We start from the raw sequence: 19,835 nt of genomic DNA, 5'->3' as shown, positions 1-19,835 counted from the left end.
TATTGAGACAACTGAAGGTATGCCTGCAGCTTGAGATTAACTCTTTATTAGCCTTTCCCTCTCCTTTAAATAGGCTTCCAGGTGGCTTTAGTGCCATCTGCTGGCTGGCCCTGCACATAGTTTTAACTATTCACATTATTGAAATGTTTTATTTCACCCCTTTACACTCCACCCTGCTGAAAATGAGACACTTCCTTGTGTCTGCCAATTATCACCATTCATAATTCACATTTTCAATGCTGCACCACATTCATCTCTATATTACCTCAACATTATCTATTTCACATTTCCTATTTCACATATTTCTATTATATAACTTCTCTTTAGTCATCGCTTTACTTTTCTTCATCCTCATCATTATCAAAGAGGCATTTCACATCCTTGTCTAACACATTGCAGTAGTTCACATCTACATCAGTCTCTCCTGAGACCTGTCTCAATGGCCGCTGCAAAGGAATATCAGATTAACACATCCTATACTAACACTTTACTCAAACATTTGCATTGCTTTTCATTCTCTCACCATTCCCTCCACTCCCCTCCTGTACACACATAGTTACTTTTAATACTTGCATATTAAACCAAAACACATTCTAAACTGAACATCCTCTTCTGTAGAATGGCTTCTTACATTAAATCCCTTCACTACCACCACCAACCATAGTGGTAAGACAGGCCATCAAGGCCAACACAGTAGAATCACAGTCTGTGCCCCATGGGCACCCTCACACCATCCAGTGGAAGTTAGTCACTATATGTTGCACTTAATTGATTGCCCTGAACCTCATGATCTTCTCCACCCAGATACCAGAACTCTTTCTCATTATTAGCGGTGACTTGCTATTGCCTAGCAGGCCTCACATTCCACTGCACCTCCATCTGGTTCTGCTTCATCACCCTTTCCCATTTTGAAAATTTATCATGGACCACTGAAGGGACAACAGCCTTCAGTTGACAAGTGGCCACTTGTGGCATCCAGATGGCAATCTCACTTGCTGTCTTGTGCATTTACACCTACAGCCAGCCCTTTCTTTTTGCTTCCCACTGCTCATTCCCGCTCACTTTTGGTGCCTCTACCAGCCCTACCAGCCCTCCCTTCTCCTGTAGTGGTCCAATAACCATGGAAACCCCTGGCCCCTCTGGAGATTTGCATGCCAACAGCAAATCCACACAGGCCGCTCTTCTTATTGGCCATTTGCACCTCTTCCTCATGGTCATCCACAGGGGTACCGATTCTTTGGGCATTCGCCTATAAATTAGAGAGCCGGAAGAGGAAGCCGGCACTGTAAGGTTGCCGGTGGGGAGGAGGGGCTCAACCCGAACCCGCCTGCAACACGCACTTGATGTGGTATGGTCGGCCAGCCCGTACATCACTACTGTCTGGTGCACTGGATCACAATGGGACTCTAGCACAAAAATCTGACTCCTCTTTGGAACCCAAACTGTTTCTGCTAGATAGCCAACCTAGCTCTCATTCCTGGAACAAGCTAGTTTAACTCCTAACCACTCTGTCTACCCTAGCAGGGGTTGGGTGACCCACCTGATCTTACTCAATTTGGTATACTGTCTGCTGCTCTTCCCAGGCCAAAAAGAAGTGCCTGCTGATGCACTGCCTTAAATTGGCTTCCAGGTGGCTTTAGCACTTCTTACTGGCTGGCCTTGCACTTAGTCTTAACTATTTATATTATTGAAATAAATGTGTTATTTTACCCCTTTACAGACGTCCTCCCATAGTTAGCCACAATTTACTAACGTGCTTTTTTTCGAAAACGTCAGGCACAACTCCCTGGGCGGCAGGAATTACAGTGGAAATTTGGAGGGGGAAATCTTTGCATTAAGGGTAAAAAACATGCCAATTTGCATCCAAAGTTACACTGTGTGCACTGCACTTTGATCCTAAGTGAGCCTTCCTGTGTGCTATATACGTAAGGCTAGCACTGGTACAGTATAGCAATGGAACCACATGAGCCTAGTTTCTAGATATCTGACTGGTGATGACTGACAAATATTATTCTCTAGAGCTAGTCTGTAGCATATTCCCCCATGTATAGGGCCCACCAATGGGTCTGCCAAACTGATGGGCAGATATCAGTTGGGCAGGTTTGAGAATCCTGTCTGACCTGTCTCAGTAGGCCCTGCTATATGGCCCAGGGGCTGCAGATTAAATCAGCATGATCTGTCCCAGCATGTGGGAGGGCAAAACAGACTGAGATCCGCCCACTAACAATAAGCAGATCTTGCAGTGTATGGCCACCTTAAATCTGATAATTTTGGTTAAATAACTTTGATGTGATCTTACCAAAGCTTGATAAGCTGCAATGGTCCATTTAAAGGGTAAAACATTTCTGGTGATGTTGTTCATAGCAGCCAATCAGAGGCTTTGCTTTGGTTTTCTAACTGCTGAAATCACCGATAATGCTTCACTTCACTTTTTACACAGCATGATAAATATACCCCTTAAGATTCAGCTAAATCTGAATAATGTAAAAAGTTGTGGGATTCAGCGAAATCCAAAATCATATCCTATATTTGATGTATCCTTGAATAAAAGTGATCATGGTGACCATACCCCCCAACTGTTCCACTTTCCGAGGGACAGTCCCGGTTTTTATAGCGCATCCCGCTGTCCCGGATAGTTCAATGAATGTCCCGCATTTCCATAATAGATTGCGGAAATGCGGGACATTCATCGAACTATCCAACAAAGCGGGATGCACTGGCTGTAGCCAGGCACTCTGGCTTCTTCTGTGATTCTGCTCCTTAAGCGGTGGCGACAGGCCCTTTTATAAGGTTGCGCCCCATCTGTACGTGTGACATCAGTAGAGTTGCAGAAGAAGCCTATGGGGGCATTGTGTATGGGGGTACGGTCAATGGGGGCTATTGGGGGGGCACTTTCTATGGGGCATTGTGTATGGGGGCTACTGTCTACGGGGTCAATTGGGGGCATTTTCTATGGGGGGTACTGTCTTTGGGGCACTTTCTATGGGGGCACTGTGTATGAGGGGAACGGTCTATGGGGGCTCTTTCTATGGGGGCACTGTGTATGAGGGGTACTGTCTATGGGGGCACTGTGTATGAGGGGTACTGTCTAAGGGGGCACTGTGTATGGGGGGTACTGTCTATGGGGGGTACTGTCTTTGGGGCACTTTCTATGGGGGCACTGTCTATGGGGGGTACTGTCTTTGGGGCACTTTCTATGGGGGCACTGTGTATGAGGGGTACTGTCTACGGGGGCACTGTGTATGGGGGTACTGTCTTTGGGGCACTTTCTATGGGGGCACTGTATATGGGGGGTACTGTCTATGGGGGGTACTGTCTTTGGGGCACTTTCTATGGGGGCACTGTGTATGGGGGTACTGTCTATGGGGGCACTGTGTATGGCAGGGTACTGTCTATTGGGCTACTGGGGGCACTGTGTATAGGGGGGCAAAACTGGTACATAGTTATAACTCACTTATAACTGACTGCCTTCTCTCTATATTTGTATTTTATATGTAGGCGTTGCTATATTGTTTTCCTTAGGTAGTAGAGTATGAGGGTATAGCACATTTTGCATCTGATCCCACCATTTCAACTATATAAAAGGAGTATTTTTTTTAAATGGGGTGTGGCAATTGGGGTGTGGCCACAAAAGTGGGCGTGATCACAAAATTGCCATCCTGTGCGCGCCAAATCTTTTTGTCCCTCTTTTCAATTTTCAAATGTTGGGAGGTATGATGGTGTCCCCTTAAACACTGCTGACATATGAATAGGTAGCCATATTGAAAATCACTGGCCTGCTGCATCACCAGCAAATTAGGTCCATAGGTGCCCTGTCATCCAACATTTTGCTTCTGCCTACACTGCTATTTAAACTTAGAAAGAGCAAATGTTTGCTCGATTGATCAAACTGGGATATTGGATTTTCAGACAGATCCCTGGAACTAAACCTAACGCTGAACTCCCTGGTTCAAAATGCATGCCCCACAAAACTACAGCAAGTGATTAAAAACACTGAACTGCAGTAACATGATGGTAGGGGAAAATGGGAGAGGGACTGAAAGCACATCCTGATCCAGCAGAGCTATGCAAACAGGTAGAACATGTGCAGAAAAACAAGAATTTGTACAGATTAAATCAGTACAGGTAGCGTGACATTACTTCATGGTAACATTTCTATATTTGCTATCATCGTCAATATTTATACTAGTGGCCCCTGAGAATATAATTTTCTCCCCTAACCCCCACTGAAAGGTTTTTGGCACTGCACACTGCAGGTACCTGTCTATGTTTTTATATCTTAGAGAGCCTGGGAATTACTCCTACATCTTATCAGCTGCACATTGAGTCATGGTAAGTATTAGACTGTAAGCTCTACAGGTTGGCATGGGACAAGCTGTTTCTACAATACAAGAAGCAGTTGACATTGGTTTAAATTCCAGACTCCCCCCCATAATCCAAGTCTGATGTTAAAGTCAAGTGTTCTGAGCAAAGAGTAAGAATCTGGCCCAGGTGTGCTCCAAGATGAAACATATGGGTTGCTTTATCCCCTACAGAGTATCATACAAGACATATGGTTAATGGCGGTGCAGAGAAATTCCTGAGTAAGCAAAAACATAAGAGAAGACATAAAACAAGTGTCTGTCTGCCATTCGTACACGAACACATAACCACGTAACAGGATTTTCAATGGGGACTTTTTAGAAGAACCATCAGTAGAAGATGCAGTGCCATGTTTCGGCTCTGGACACAATGTGCCCAAACAGGACCTTTTATCATCCCAATCTGCTTCAGGTAGAACAAATTAGGGCATGCTACATAACATCTGAAAGGCTGCCAAGACAAACATCTCCAGGAGTATCAGTAAAAAGCCTCTTACAGCATTTACATGCGGGGACGGCCAACTGCGTCATTGCTGCTTGCCTGGGACAAAATGCTGTTTTATAAAGTAAACTGAATTAAGCCGGTAAACAGAAGAGCAGTCAGAATTCCAACCCTGGAGGTTGCGGCACTCATTCCTATGACTTCTCATTGTGACATCATATGTTTTGGAACCAAAGGAGCATTAGCATTGAATTTCCCTATATCTGGGCAACACTGGGTGGCTAGGGCCAGATCTTGCGAAAATGACTACCTAAGCCTGGCAGGACCAAGGCAAACCTCTCCAGCGCTTGCTGAAATACGACCCAGAGTTTCAGTTTGATAGCAACTGGAGAGATAAAGGTTAGACATCCCTTATGCAGGAAATATTTTACAAAATTACTATACAGTGTAAAAAACAGTTATCTGCACTTTTAGAAAATGGCTTTTTACAGCAGGACACACTTTGACCAATATCACTATACGCTAAGTTTTATTTAATGCAACCATCAGTATAGACAGATATTGGTGATTCAGCTGGCAAACCAGAGCCCCATATTTGTGGGCCCCCAAAATAGTTGATATGGAAGAACTGCCTTTGATGCAATCACACCAAAGTTGATAGCCCCCCCCCCAAAAAAAAATCTCAGTCAACTAAAGGCTATTCAGCAACTCTATGTGGTCATCAGTCAGTCAAGGCCTATTAGCATTAAAGAGAAGTTAATCTTGAAATAACTTTTTGTTATGTTGTAGAGTACCTATTCTTCTATTGTTTCATCCAAATCACTGCCTCGGAACCCAGTAGCCATTGAGAATACATGCTGAAAATTACAACTGATAAATAAAAACATTATATAGTTCAACGGTCCATAGCCATCACCATCCCAAGGAGCTTAATTAATATTGGCTGAGGAAAAAGAGGGTGAATTGTTTGTTTAGGGAGGCAATATAGAAGGCTTATATAAATTAATATATAGAAGCCCCAGGGAGTGAGCCTGTGGAGCTGAGAGGAGGACGAGGGGGTTAGGAATTAGCCTTTGATGTAGCAAAGAAGCTGGTAAGAAAGCTGTGAAGCGGAGGGGGCCATGACAGGCTTAACATTTACACAAGTCCCTTGCAAAATGGACATGGTATGTCTGGGATTTCATTGGATCACACAGCACACCTTTAAACTCTATACACATGATGCCAAATCTATACAAAAATATGCGCCATGTAGAAACATAATTTGAGAGAAAGGTACCAAGGATTTGGGAGCTTCCAGTGGAAGTTTTGATGTTGACACAAGTGAATTAGGTACTACTTATCGAGACTCTAGTATGTCTAGTGATATTGTTGCATCAGGAGAGGAAGGGGCTGTGGCCATGCACCCAAAAAGAAAGCCCTATGATGATTCACATTTTTAGTATCTTTATACAGTAGTTCCAGTTGTTGAGCAAAGTGGGTCAGCCCAGGGGTGATATAGCAAAGAAGCTGATTTTAGTTATAGGTTGGGTGGAGGAGCTGACAGATTTATGAGTGTGACACATTTCGCCTTTGACAGCTTCCGTCCCCGTTGGATGAGGTGGTGGGGGTGAATTATTTGGGTTGAGGTTACATTATGAGGTTATATTGTGATTAGGGTAGTGAGTATTGGGGTTTGATGGAAAGCTGGTAAGGCAGCAGGAAGGTACCAAGGGTGAATATGGAAAAGAACTCTTACAGGCGATCAGCAGGGAGATGCCACAAACACAAATTTTGGGTTTAATCATAGTAACATAGTAACATAGTAAGTTGGGTTGAAAAAAGACATACGTCCATCAAGTTCAACCATAATGCCTATACCTAACCTGCCTAACTACAAGTTGATCACTGTTAAAAGTTTTATATTTACTAACTGTGGAGCCAAACTTTATTGTACTATTTTACATATTGATTAATTTTGCTTGTTAATCTAACAAGTAATGCTGCAGCCATTTCATCTCGGTCTGTGTTTGCTAGGTTATTGGATAACATGGGGTTTAGTTAACTTGGAAGGTATGTGGCAAGGAAGGGGTGGCACGGTTATAGGTTGGTGAGGTGGCTAATGTTGAAGCTGCCTCAGTCAAGCGGTTGAGCTTATTTGGGGAAGGCTAGGCCTACCTAAATCTCTGCTATTCTCCGCCTATGAATTTGCCGTGGTACCTTCCACTAACTAGCATTCTGGTTTTTACTATAGAGGGTTCTTAGGTGCTAACAAATGAGTTAGCAATGCGCCTGTTTCAGCACACACCCAGTACTTACATGGTTATGGAACATGGTGCCGGCGCTGTTTTTGCCACTACTCTGTCTTGATAAATGACCCCCTGAGTCCTGACACTTTGAGTAATGCAAGATGCCCAGCTGCAAAAGCAGTTGATCCAGCACAAAGACCAGCAGCCCAGGGGAGACATTCTAACAATAGACATTTGGCTGAGAGACCTGGAAGCTGCTGCTGAGCATGAGGAAATCTGAGAGTCCCTGGCAGGCACCTACTGATGCTGCTGGATCCCTACCCAGTCCTGTTCCATCTTCTGTGCCTCTCTCTCTCCAGCAAATACACATGTTTCCAATTCTTTCGCCTTTCGCCTTCTTAATTTATGAAACATCCTTTTTTCTCTTGCATAAACCCCACTAGGCTTGGCTCTGAAAGGCTTCCTTCTGTTACTTTGCCTGGATATGCTGACTCAGGGATACGCTGCATGTTTACATACACAAATAGATGTTTACCTCCGGTAGAAAGCATTAACTGCTAAGTCTTAGTCAGTGGCACCGAATATAAACATTTTAATGAGAATTGCCATTCTAAACAAGTTTCCAAAACACATTAATTAAACATTTTTAGTCATTTTAGAGTCATTTCTGTTGAAAGCGGTATCTGTCCTTTTCTATTCTCTGCACGGCTGCTTCTGACCCTTGAAACAACACAGCAGGAACCAGCTGATAAATAGACTTCAGACTTGGAGTCTTGGCAGGGGAAAAGCTGACTTCTGCTACATTAAACCACTAAAACAGGCTACCTTTACAAATAATTTCAAAACCATATTAATATTTTTGGGTGCACCCCTCTTTATTACACAGCAGTATTTTGCACCCAAATTTTGAACCAAATTCCACATCTTCTGTTGTAAGGGGCAACATTACCTGCACAACTAAGTGACAATCCAGATGAGAAGTGCTGAAACTGGGCCCCACAGCAAAAGATAACTGATATTCCATAGGCAGATAGGGATGTTCTGTTTTCCCATAAAAACAATCAACGCACCAGAGGTCACCCCTTTAGATTAGAGGAAAGGAGCTTCCATTTGAAGCAGCGTAGGTGGTTTTTCACGGTGAGGGCAGTGAGGTTGGGGAATGCCCTTCCTAGTGATGTGGTAATGGCAGATTCTGTTAATGCCTATAAGAGGGGCCTGGATGAGTTCTTGATCAATCAGAATATCCAAGGCTATTGTGATACTAATATCTACAGTTAGTATTACTGGTTGTATATATATAGTTTATGTATGTGAGTGTATAGATTGGTAGGCGTGGGTTGTGTGTGCTGGGTTTACTTGGATGGGTTGAACTTGATGGACTCTGGTCTTTTTTCAACCTTATGTAACTATGTAACTATGTAAGATAGTTTATATCATATCAAGTGGCCTATTAAAGAGTCTTACCAAGCTATAATATATTTATCAGTAAATATTGCCCTTTTACATACTTTCCCTTGAGCCGCCATTTAGTGATGGGCTGTGTGTTCCCTCAGAGATCAGCTGACAGGAAATAATGCAGCTCTGACTGTAACAGGAAGTAGTGTGGGAGCAAAAGGCAGAACTCTGCCCATTAATTGGCTGCTGTGATCTAACATATATATGGGCCATTGGTATGTTGGTGTCCATGAATCGTATGATACCATGGGGAAGCCCTTAGTACCTAAAATGGCAATTTTCTGTTTAGGATTAACCAATGTCACAAATGAATTAAAACAAAAGTTTTTTTATGAAAATGGTTTATTAAAGGAGAAGGAAAGGTAAAAACTAAGTAAGCTTTATCAGAAAGGTCTATGCAAATCCATCCATGAGTTCTCTGTCAAAAGAAACAGGATTTCTTGTCTGGTTTTTTTTCCTGTGCCACAGAAACGCAGCTCTCTCCTCTCTCCTGCTCCCCCCTCCCTCAAGAATGCTAAGAACTCCCTCCCCCCCTTATGACTGTGGATCTAAGCCAATCAGCAGGAAGCTGACTCATAGTCTAACTAACTGAGCATGTACACTGGTCTTGGTCTTGGTACAGGAGCGAGGCATAATGGGAACTTTCTTTACAGAGCTCAGCGTTTTTTTCCTATGAGGCTTCTGATCATCTGAACGGGAGAAATATGGGGAGACTTAAGGGCAATATTGAGAGAACTGAAGGTATGCCTGCAGCTTGAGATTAACTCTTTATTAGCCTTTCCTTCTCCTTTAAGATGAAACAGGGCTTAACATGAGTTGTTCATGCAATTTATTTTCATAGAGACCTATATTGTTTGGGGGTATAGTTTTCCTTTACGGCCACTGTTGTCTGACAATAGCTTGTTCCTTGTGCAAGTCAGCTGTTTGGGTGCTTTACTGATTTGGGTTTATTAAAAATGTGGGATTAAAAAGCCCAAATCATCCCTTTGTACCATTGCTCTAAGCCAGTGGTTGCCAAATTTCTTTAGTTCAGACCCCACTTGCAGGTCCAACCTTCGAAACCCTGCACACTACAATACTGCAGCAACTCACTGTACTACAAAACTGGGCAGAACCTTAAGTTGGCCACACATGTGGCGATTTTCGATCTTTTGTGCAACCATCGGTCACATGAAAGATTGTTCCAACCTTCCACTGACAATCAGGACTGAATCGTCAGATATGGAGGTAGAAACAATAGGATTTCTACCTCCTTCTGCCGATTCAGCCCTGAAGGCAGATTTTGCTCAGGCGCCTTCAATCAAAATCTTTTAACCCGCCCGATTGGCGAGTTGCCCGATATCAGTAGCCTTACGCCGAGTTGCCATACACGGACCGAAGTTTGTACGAAACAAGGTTTCGTATGATATTATGGGTGCTTGTATGGCCAGCTTTATTGGTTTCCAAAATCTTGTATGGAATTGTCAGTCCCTTGATCCTAGTAATATATGCTGTACATGATGGCCAGTCTCATGGTTTGTGTGCCCAATGGTTTTTGTTACTGATAATGTATATTATGTATGTAGTGGTCAGGTTCATGATTTGTGTTAGTCTTTATACTAACTAGTTTATTAGTTTTAAATTGATTTATATTATAGTTTTTTATATTACAGTTTTATATTGATTTATGGAATTGTGCAAACAACAAATGTATTAATCCTATGCTTACTCTTCTAGGGCAAAGATGGGGCCAGTGTCAGACTGGAGTATCCATGGCTCACCGGGGCTGCTGCCTCAGAGGCCCCCCCACCCCAGTTGCAAGCTCCTCCACACTGATACTGATGCCACTGCCCCCCTACACAGATACGCACCAGTACCTTCCTCCATGCAGCTACAGTGATTATGGGTGGGTGAGCACCCACATTTCCCAACGGGGAGTGAGCCTGGATTGGCGGGGCCCACCAGGTTTTTTTCCTGGTGTCCTGCTAGCCCAGTCCAGCCCTGGATGGGTCTGAAGTTCGAATCCAACCAGGGTAATTGTTTGTATTATCTCCTTGTTCTCGTGTGGGTTTCCTCCGGGCACTTTGGTTTTCTCCCAAACTCCAAAAACAAACAGGCAGGTTAATTGACACCTAAAAATTCACCTTAAGGCTCTGGCACAGGGGGAGATTAGTCGCCCGCGACAAATCTCCCTGTTCGTGGGCGACTAATCTCCCCGAATTGCCATCCCACTGGCAACAATGTAAGTCGCCGGTGGGATGGCACACGCTGCGCAGGCGATTTGGGCAAATCGCCGAAGTTGCCTCGCGAGGCATTTTCGCGCCGCCGCGTGTGCCATCCTTACATTGTCGCCGGTGGGATGGCAACTGATGGCAACTCGGGGAGATTAGTCACCCGCGAACAGGGAGATCTCCCTGTGTGCCAGAGCCCTAATGCTTGTAATGCTTGTGTATAGCACTATATAAATAAAGAATAGTAATACAGTAATCACAGTAATAGTAATCCAACAATTAGGTAGGTAAAAAGAGTATATTCTTTGGGATGAAGGTACGGTGTTCCAGTGATAGGGTGAAAAGGAAGAGAAGGAAAGCAGATCACAGTTCAAACACTTAACACAGAGATGTACAGAAAAGCAAAGCCAAATGGGGCTTTAAAGGCTAGATGTTTTGTTTTAAATTGTATCCAAGAGGCAACAGGGAGTCAGAGTTGGGATTACAAGAATGCAAAATAGGATTTCCCAGTAACTTGGATGGGTCTGGTAGAAGTATTCATGATCATACATAGGGGACATGATAAGCAGAATGAAAGCCAAATAATGGGAAAATGGCTAAAAAACAAAACCATGAGAAGAACCTACCTGGGTATAGGTGGTGCAGTCACAAACCATTTGTGGGTTCTGGCAAATGCCAGAGGGGCTTCTGTAAGATGCCATAGACACTCACTATTTATTGGGCTGGGGGGGCTGTTTGGGACTCTGTGTACTTAGAATGCCAGGGCCTATTTTGAATCCCACTGCAGGCCTGGTCACAACCGCTCATGTACACTATGTCATGATGTAATTCATGTTGGGTTTTTTTAATCCCAAAGAAAAGATTTGCTTAAATAATCCCAGCTCTAAGAAAATACAAATTGTTTAGATAACAAAACCACTTTTTTTGTTTCTGTTTCTTATTTTCTAATTAAATGAAATCTAATTGTTTTCAGAATCATGTTTCCCCCATGAGAATAAAGTAGATAATATCTAAGGTTTTATTTTTCTGAATTAAAGGGACCTATTAGCATTTGGCCTATTCATATGCTAAACGTTTAGGAAGTCATTAATGGCATCTCCGAAGTCTCCAAGGATGAAAACAAGTCTAATCTACACATTTTTTTCTTTCCTTTTATATGGAGCTGTGGAAGCTACCAATGGGCAGGCATTTTACTGAATGCATGGCTGATCCATTTATTACATCTGTACCCCAGGCTTGAAGGGGGGGTGGTTATTCTCAGAGTTCCAACCATATTCAGTTGAGCTTTCCGTCTGTGTAATGTGTTGTTGTGGGACAAAATCACCTCATAGCAAAATCCTCTCCTAGCAACCTACATTCATCCATCAGCCTTCCCTTTACTATGAGATGGGCAAATAAACTCTTGTCACTCAAGCCGTATTGTAATGCCACAAAAAGCAATGTTAGTATAATGAATTACCGGCCCCAGAAACGAGCTGTGGGCACTTGTTGTGTTACTGCTTTTGTTTGGGTATATTATCCCTATTCATGGCTGTGTATCATATCATAAATTCTTTATACAAGTGAAGGGTTCCAAAGGTTGAACCTTCAAGTGAGGCTTGAACTAGAAAAATATGACAGCCACCGGCTTTGTCCTGTCATTTCAATACATTTCTGAATGAAGTCATCTTTTCCAGTATATCTAAAATGGATCATGAAACTGAACTCCATATACGCTGCATATATAATAACAACTCACTATCCCATACATTTTAAAAATCAAGAGCCACAATAATGGCCATCAGACGCCACACCATGTATTATAACAAATGGAGACAAACTATCACATAGTAGGTGTATAACAGACACCATAAGGCTGATGACAAAAATAGCTTGTAACTTTGATTCTTATTGTAGGGCATATTCTAAAGATGACAACTTTTTGGTGTGAAGTACATGATTTTTATTCCTTTGTTTTTAGCGCAATATCCTGTATCAGCAGCCCTGCACATAATCTGTAGACCAGTGTAAGTCCCCTTACATAACTTAAATCAGTCACTTCTAACATTATTTTAGCTTTGCATTTGTTTAGTTAATGAGCCCTCATCCCATTTTTTTGTTAATGACCCTGAATTATGTTTATATTTGGCTCATGTTTAAACAAATATTTTCTTTAAAAAAAATAGGCCTGAATTTATTTATTTTTTTAAAACACAGCTAGCAGGCATGGCACACGTGCTGGCACCTTCCCCTTCATTACGCTGTTCTTTGGTTTTCTTGGAATTCTGCAGAATGCTGGACCATTTCCATTTCAGAGCTTGGAGCTTCAATTCACTGAAAGGGGAATATATACAGTATAAGTGTGTGTGTGTTTAATAAATACATCCATATGACCTGAAGTGGCACAGCAGGGCACTGTGGCTACCTGTTTATCACGGATGTGATAGATATGGCAATACTGTCAATATTTATATGATTTTAGGATTCAAGAACGCAGAGGTATTTCATAGCAGGCTGTTTTTCAGGCTGTGGTATTTCCTTTTAAGAATTATAAGGATTTTATTATGAGATGGAATGAATTGGGTTTTGGGTTCTTGGGAAGAAATTGGCAGCTCTGCATTTCACTTAACTGCTTTATTGTGTCTCTGACAACTTAAGGCAATGACACACTCGATTGTTCCTAAGGCCGACTGAAGCTGCTGGGGCCAATAAGTCCTGTGCTCATTGGGTCCCTGAACAGTAGCAGCCCTCCCAGCACCCGGTGGGGTTATGATATCACTCCCCACATTATATAAATTGCACCTACAGTTGCCTGGAGTACTGATAACTCACTGAAATACAGCATTTAGTTCCCCTTTAAAAGAAAACTACACCCCCAGAATGAATACTTAACCAACAGATAGTTTATATTATGTTAAGTGGCCTATTAAAGAATCTCCCCAAACTGGAATATATATATCAGTAAATATTGCCCTTTTACACCCTTCCCCTTGAGCCGCCATTTAGTGATGGGCTGTGTGCTCCCTCAGAGATCAGCTGACAGGAAATAATGCAGCTCTAACTGTAACAGGAAGTAGTGTGGGAGCAAAAGGCAGAACTCTGTCAATTAATTGGCTGATGGGGCCTAGCATGTATGTGTGGGTTGGCTTGTTTGTGTGCACTGAGAATCCTATGATCCCAGGGGGTGGCCCTTAATTCTTAAAATGGCAATTTTCTATTTAGGATTACCCAATAGCACATACTACTAAAAAAGTATATTTTTAAGAAAATAGTTTATTTAGATCAAGCAGGTTTTACAATTGAGCTGTTTATGCAATATATTTTTATAGAGACCTACATTGTTTGGGGGTATAGTTACGCATAGAAGCCATTAAACTGACTGACATGGGAACTGAACTGGGCTTTGTGCTTCAGGGCTCACTATCTCTTTTATAATAAGCCACTCATTTCCCTTAGCTGGGGGTAACAGAGTTGTCATTTGCAACAGTTATGAGATTAAAATTTGAAACCGTTTGCCCCCCCTGCTAAGACATCGGGTCAATCCATTGCACTCAGTTTTGCATTCCACAAACCCGCGGGAACTTGTGTGGCAGGCGTATCTAACCCTGGTTGTTATGTGAACATAAAAAGGACAAGTCATAGTTCCTCAGGATTCCCACTGTGGGTTGCGTTATTGGGCAAATCAGAATTACACACAGCCCTTCACAATGCAGCAGATGCATGCCCACAATTACAGTGGAATTATGGGACAAAAACAACCTAAGTAAATGCCCCATGATATATATATCTCCAGACCTGCTCTCCCTTGGTTACTGTTAACATTTCCACCTTTCAATTATGTTTTTCTGCCCAAATTAACTTTCCATGTTGATAACAAGCAGATGCAAACTTCACTCTGCGCACAGCCTTCTTCTCCTCTTCACCCTATCACATCTGGGACTCTTCATGTGCTGCACCCACTCTCTGGAATGCCTTTCCCTCCCCATTAAGGGTGAAGAGCCATCTAATCATAAATCACCCAGTGTGATGGTGGGGTCTTAGGGTAAGGGGATCATCTCAACCTGCATGAGGTCAGCACTGAGCAATAATACAGAGCAATGCTCTGAAGATCGTGTTTTGTTGGCTTTCCAGCCATTTTGTATGTTCCTTTGGAACCAATGAATAAATGGCGTAACTTGGTTGCACTGTGCCCCCCTGCAAACAAATTCCATTGTGCATTATTTCATTGTGCATAGAGTTGTTAGGCTTGTTTGCAGCTGATAACTAAACAAATGCCCTTTATTAATAGGTCTTGTGCAGGAACAAACAGATTTTTGGATAAATGCAATGTAAAACTGAAGGTTAGATGTTTGGTAAGTGTACAATTGATCGAGAAAAAGCTTGGAACATTTCTTAATGAAATACTTAGTGGCATTATCAGACTGTGAAACATATGGATGGACTCCAAAGTCCCATAGAAGAAACCTATTGACTCCTCCAAATTCCCATAACAGAAACGTTTTGATTTCCCCAGAGTCCCACAGATGAAAACTTTTGACTCCTCCAGAGTCCCATAGGAGAAACCTTTTGAATCCTCCAAAGTTCCATAAAAGAAACCTTTTGATTCCCCCAGAGTCCCACAGATGAAAACTTTGGACTCCTCCAGAGTCCCATAGAAGAAACCTTTTGACTTCTCAAAAGTCCCATAGAAGAAATCTTTACAGCCCTCTGGATGATGCTTGTCCCATGCCCCCTATGAATAGTTTTTGCGCAGGAACTCACAAGTCCGATTTTGAGATAAATGCAATGTAAAACTGAGGTTCAGATGTTTATTGAACAATTGATGGAGAATCTGTTAAGGGGGCCCGACGCAAACAGTCTCCCCTCTCCCGGCACATTGAGGCCCTGTAGGTGCACAAATAATGCTAAGATTATACAGCGCTGCGGAATATGTTGGTGCTTTATAAATAAATGTTACTAATAATAAGATACAAGAAAGTGTATATTAAACTCAGTGGCATGGCTGCTTAGTTTTAGGACTCAGATAATAGTTCACACTTACAGGGTAATGTAAAAATAGGTACAAAGTTTGCTATGGGGGTAGTCATCCATAACAACCAATTTGTAGGTAGCCTTTACTAGTCATCTTTCCGAAAGCAGAAATCTGATTGGTTGCTTTGGGCTACCAAACCTGGGCAAATTTTATTACACTCATCCTGTCTCAAAATAAGCCCTATCCTACTAGCTCTAATTTTTATATAAAGCATCTATAGAAACCGTAAGCATACCCATGTCCCAACCCCCCGCAAACAATTCATCAAGTACTTTTCAAAAGTACGCTTAGTCTGTACTTTTCAAAATTCATAATTTCTATAAAACTTGGCATTTTTATTAAAAAATACTTGTAGTTTATTTTGGCAGGGACTTGGGACACAGCTCATAAATATTTATTATCTAAGGGTCGGCTGAACAGACCAAGCAGAGCTTTGCTTTCACCGCAGATAAGAGAAGGCTGAATAACGCTGAGCTGAGAGAAAGGACACAAGAATTTCTGCAAAAAAACATTAGAAACTGTTTAAAACTGAAACTATTTTTTATTTCACGCATGTGATTATTATTAGTATTATTATTTGGTGCTGCTGGTCCTTTAAAACATTTGTAATCATCCTAATCATTGATATTTAAATAGATACATCTGTGTACAGGTATGGGATCCCTTATCCGGAAACCAGATATCCAGAAAGCTCCGAATTACAGAAAGCCTGTTTTCCATAGACTCCATTATAAGCAAATAATTCAGATTTTAAAAATTGATTTCCTTTTTCTCTGTAAAAATAAAACAGTGCTTTGTACTTGATCCAAACTAAGATATAATTACCCCTTATTGGGGGCAGAACAGTCCTATTGGGTTTATTTAATGGTTAAATGATTCCCTTTTCTCTGTAATAATAAAACAGTACCTGTACTTGATCCCAACTAAGATATAATTACCCCTTATTGGGGCAGAACAGCCCTATTGGGTTTATTTAATGGTTAAATGATTCCCTTTTCTCTGTAATAATAAAACAGTACCTGTACTTGATCCCAACTAAGATATAATTACCCCTTATTGGGGGCAGAACAGTCCTATTGGGTTTATTTAATGGTTAAATGATTCCCTTTTCTCTGTAATAATAAAACAGTACCTTGTACTTGATCCCAACTAAGATATAATTACCCCTTATTGGGGCAGAACAGCCCTATTGGGTTTATTTAATGGTTAAATGATTCCCTTTTCTCTGTAATAATAAAACAGTACCTGTACTTGATCCAAACTAAGATATAATTAATCCTTACTGGGTGTAAAATAATCTTATTGAATTTAATTAATGTTTTATTGATTTTTTTAATAGACAAGGTATGAAGATCCAAATTACAGAAAGACCCCTTATCCGGAATACCCTTGGTCCCGAGCATCTGGATAACGGGTCCTATACCTGTGTTAGTCTGCTGTACTGAGCTCTCTCTACATAGCACTTATATACCCTTTAAACTGACACTATCTTATTCAGTAAAAATATTTTAAAGAAAATGTAAACCCTCAAAACAAATGAATATAAAATTTATCAGAGCGCGCTTCACTTTTTACATTTATATTCATTATTTCTTTTCATATTTTTCAATATATTTGTAGGTTTTTTACAATAGTACCACCTGCTGTTCATTTTGGCTGACTGGACACAGTCAGTAGAAAATGATGTTACTGAGCAGAGAAGAGGTTTCTATGGTCAGTTCTAGTTCTAACATCACAACACTTTCCTTGTCTCACTAACTAAAGTTTCTACAGTCCAGTTGTTACAAATAGTGATGAGCGAATCTGTTCCGTTTCGCCGAAAAATTCATGAATCTTTCAAAAGATCCGCGAGAAATTGTCGCCCGCGGCTATTTTTTTGTCGCCCACGGCTAGTATTGCGTCGCACGGCTATTTTTTTGACGCCCGCCACTATTCTTTTTTGACGCCGGCAACAGTTTTTGGATGTGCGGTGAATTTTTCCGCAGCGAATTTTTTCATCCGTTTCGCAAAACAATCCGCCAATGGCGAAATGAGGAAATTCGCCGCAAATCCATGCCTGGCGAAACATTTCGCCCATCACTAGTTACAAACTGTAATACTTCTGGATACTTCTAGGGGAGTATCTCTCTTTGGTCAGGCAGAAGACTAGCCCCAGTCTTGACCGATGCACTTTTGGGGCCCCCGGAACTTTCCCTGTAAGTTAACAAGGAACCTTAACACTACTGGAAAGAGTCAGGCAGAATTGAGTTTGTCAGGCTAGAAGTCAGGGCAGGCAGCAAACAGGCAGGAAAGCAAAACAATAGAAAGGCTTAGGCTAGGGACTGACATCACAAAGTCTAAATCGTGGCATCAAGATGGTAGGAAAAAGCAGTAGTGTGAAAACTAATGATATCCTGAAAACTAATAAATAATGACTGTAACTCTCAAAAGTGCAATGAAGAGCACATAGTAGATGAACAAAGACTCATTTTAATCAAGTTCAACCTTTGTTTTCTAGGTGAGCCTGCCTAACTGCTAGCTGAGGCGGAGGTAGGTGAAAAACTCAATTTGCAGCCTCTCCAATTTGCCTCCGATGGAAAGAAAAATCCTTCCGACTCCAAGATGGCAGTCGGACCGGTCCCTGGATCAACTTTATTTTCAATAACCCTGTATTCCCTCACTTGCTAAAAAGCCATCCAACCCATTTTTGAAGCTATCTAATGTATGGTATATATAGTATCAAGGTGTAACAAAAATACTGTGAGTCCCTGCATTCGCTATGATTGAGTAATTGTTGGATGTTGTCGGTACTTGCTTCTGCTGGTAGTTGTAACCATATCAACATTTGTCCTGTCCATTCTTTTTTTATAGAACAGCTGTACAAAATGTCAAAATAAAATGTTCTTTGCAAGGCCATGTGGAATGCCAGGTATTTCTACAAAGAAGGACCTGTGTGTTCTCCTCAAGCCTCCCTCAAGCCATCATTCTGGTGCCAAGGCTGCCAAAAATGTTGAGGTAACTGCTGTGCTCTGGGTTCTGTGGTCTGGATTATATTTCATCTCTCACGTAGCGGGAGATGGCTGAGGCAAAGTATCTGTAGTATATAAATATTCAGGTTTACGCTTGCGCCGCAGTGGGATGGCTTTAAATATCTTCCATGCTTGCTTGTCTAGGCAAGGGACAAGACAAAAATAGAGATCAGTTCATAGAGTATGCTCAGTTTTGTATACAAATATATCTCATTCTAATTTTTGTTTCACGGTCAAGAATCTTTTCTTGTTTATGTTCCTTGGCTGCTGTAATTGTACCCAGATTCATTTGGTTCCAACCTCCCCAGCAAAAAAAAAAAAATAAAAGACATAGGAAAGTTGATTTGACAAAATGTATCTGTGCTGGACTTCCAGTCCATAGAAGTCCTTCGGCTGCCAGTGAGATGCTGGGAGAAGCAGCTTAACAAGCTAAATTCTTCCTCTCATGTATCGCCAACCAACCACAAAGTAGGAAGCAAAGAATTGTCAACTAAGTCTTTTTACTGTAACATTATCCATTCAGGCAGATAGCGTTTTTCTGGCATCCACCAAACCTAGATTCAGAAGGGGAAATTATCTTCAGAGAATTTAGACTCCTCCAAAGTCCCATAGAAGAAACCTCTTGATTTCTCTTAAGTCCAACAGAAGAAAATTTTTGACTCCTCCAGAGTCCCATAGAACAAACCTTTTGACTTCTCTAAAGGCCAATAGAAGAAACCTTTTGACTCCTCTAGAGTCCCATAGAAGAAACCTTTTGACTTCTCTTAAGGCCAATAGAAGAAACCTTTTGACTCCTCTAGAGTCCCATAGAACAAACCTTTTGACTTCTCCAAAGGCCAATAGAAGAAACCTTTTGACTCCTCCAGAGTCCCATAGAACAAACCTTTTGACTTCTCTAAAGTCCAACAGAAGAAACCTTTTGACTCCTCCAGAGTCCCATAGAACAAACCTTTTGACTTCTCTAAAGGCCAATAGAAGAAACCTTTTTACTCCTCCAGAGTCCCGTAAAACAAACCTTTTGACTTCTCCAAAGACTCAAAGAAGAAACCATTTGACTCCTCAACAGTCCCATAAAGGAAACCTTTATACCACTCCAGATGATTCTTCCATTGTGCATAGA

The 19,835-nt window shown here is 41.6% G+C and overlaps 1 long non-coding RNA gene across 1 annotated transcript in view; it reads left to right on the top strand.

Moving 5' to 3' along the window:
* LOC116410471 overlaps positions 1-18,602 on the top strand; it is a 53,728-nt gene extending 35,126 nt beyond the window's left edge. Inside the window, exon 3 of the long non-coding RNA XR_004222438.1 lies at positions 18,205-18,602. This is a non-coding gene — a long non-coding RNA (uncharacterized LOC116410471). The remainder of the gene's footprint in view (positions 1-18,204) is intronic.
* The last annotated feature ends 1,233 nt before the right edge of the window (positions 18,603-19,835 follow it).

The sequence above is a fragment of the Xenopus tropicalis genome, chromosome 4 (assembly GCF_000004195.4).
Source record: "Xenopus tropicalis strain Nigerian chromosome 4, UCB_Xtro_10.0, whole genome shotgun sequence".
Classification (NCBI taxonomy): Eukaryota; Metazoa; Chordata; class Amphibia; order Anura; family Pipidae; genus Xenopus; species Xenopus tropicalis.
This window is presented reverse-complemented; position numbering and strand designations above follow the sequence as displayed.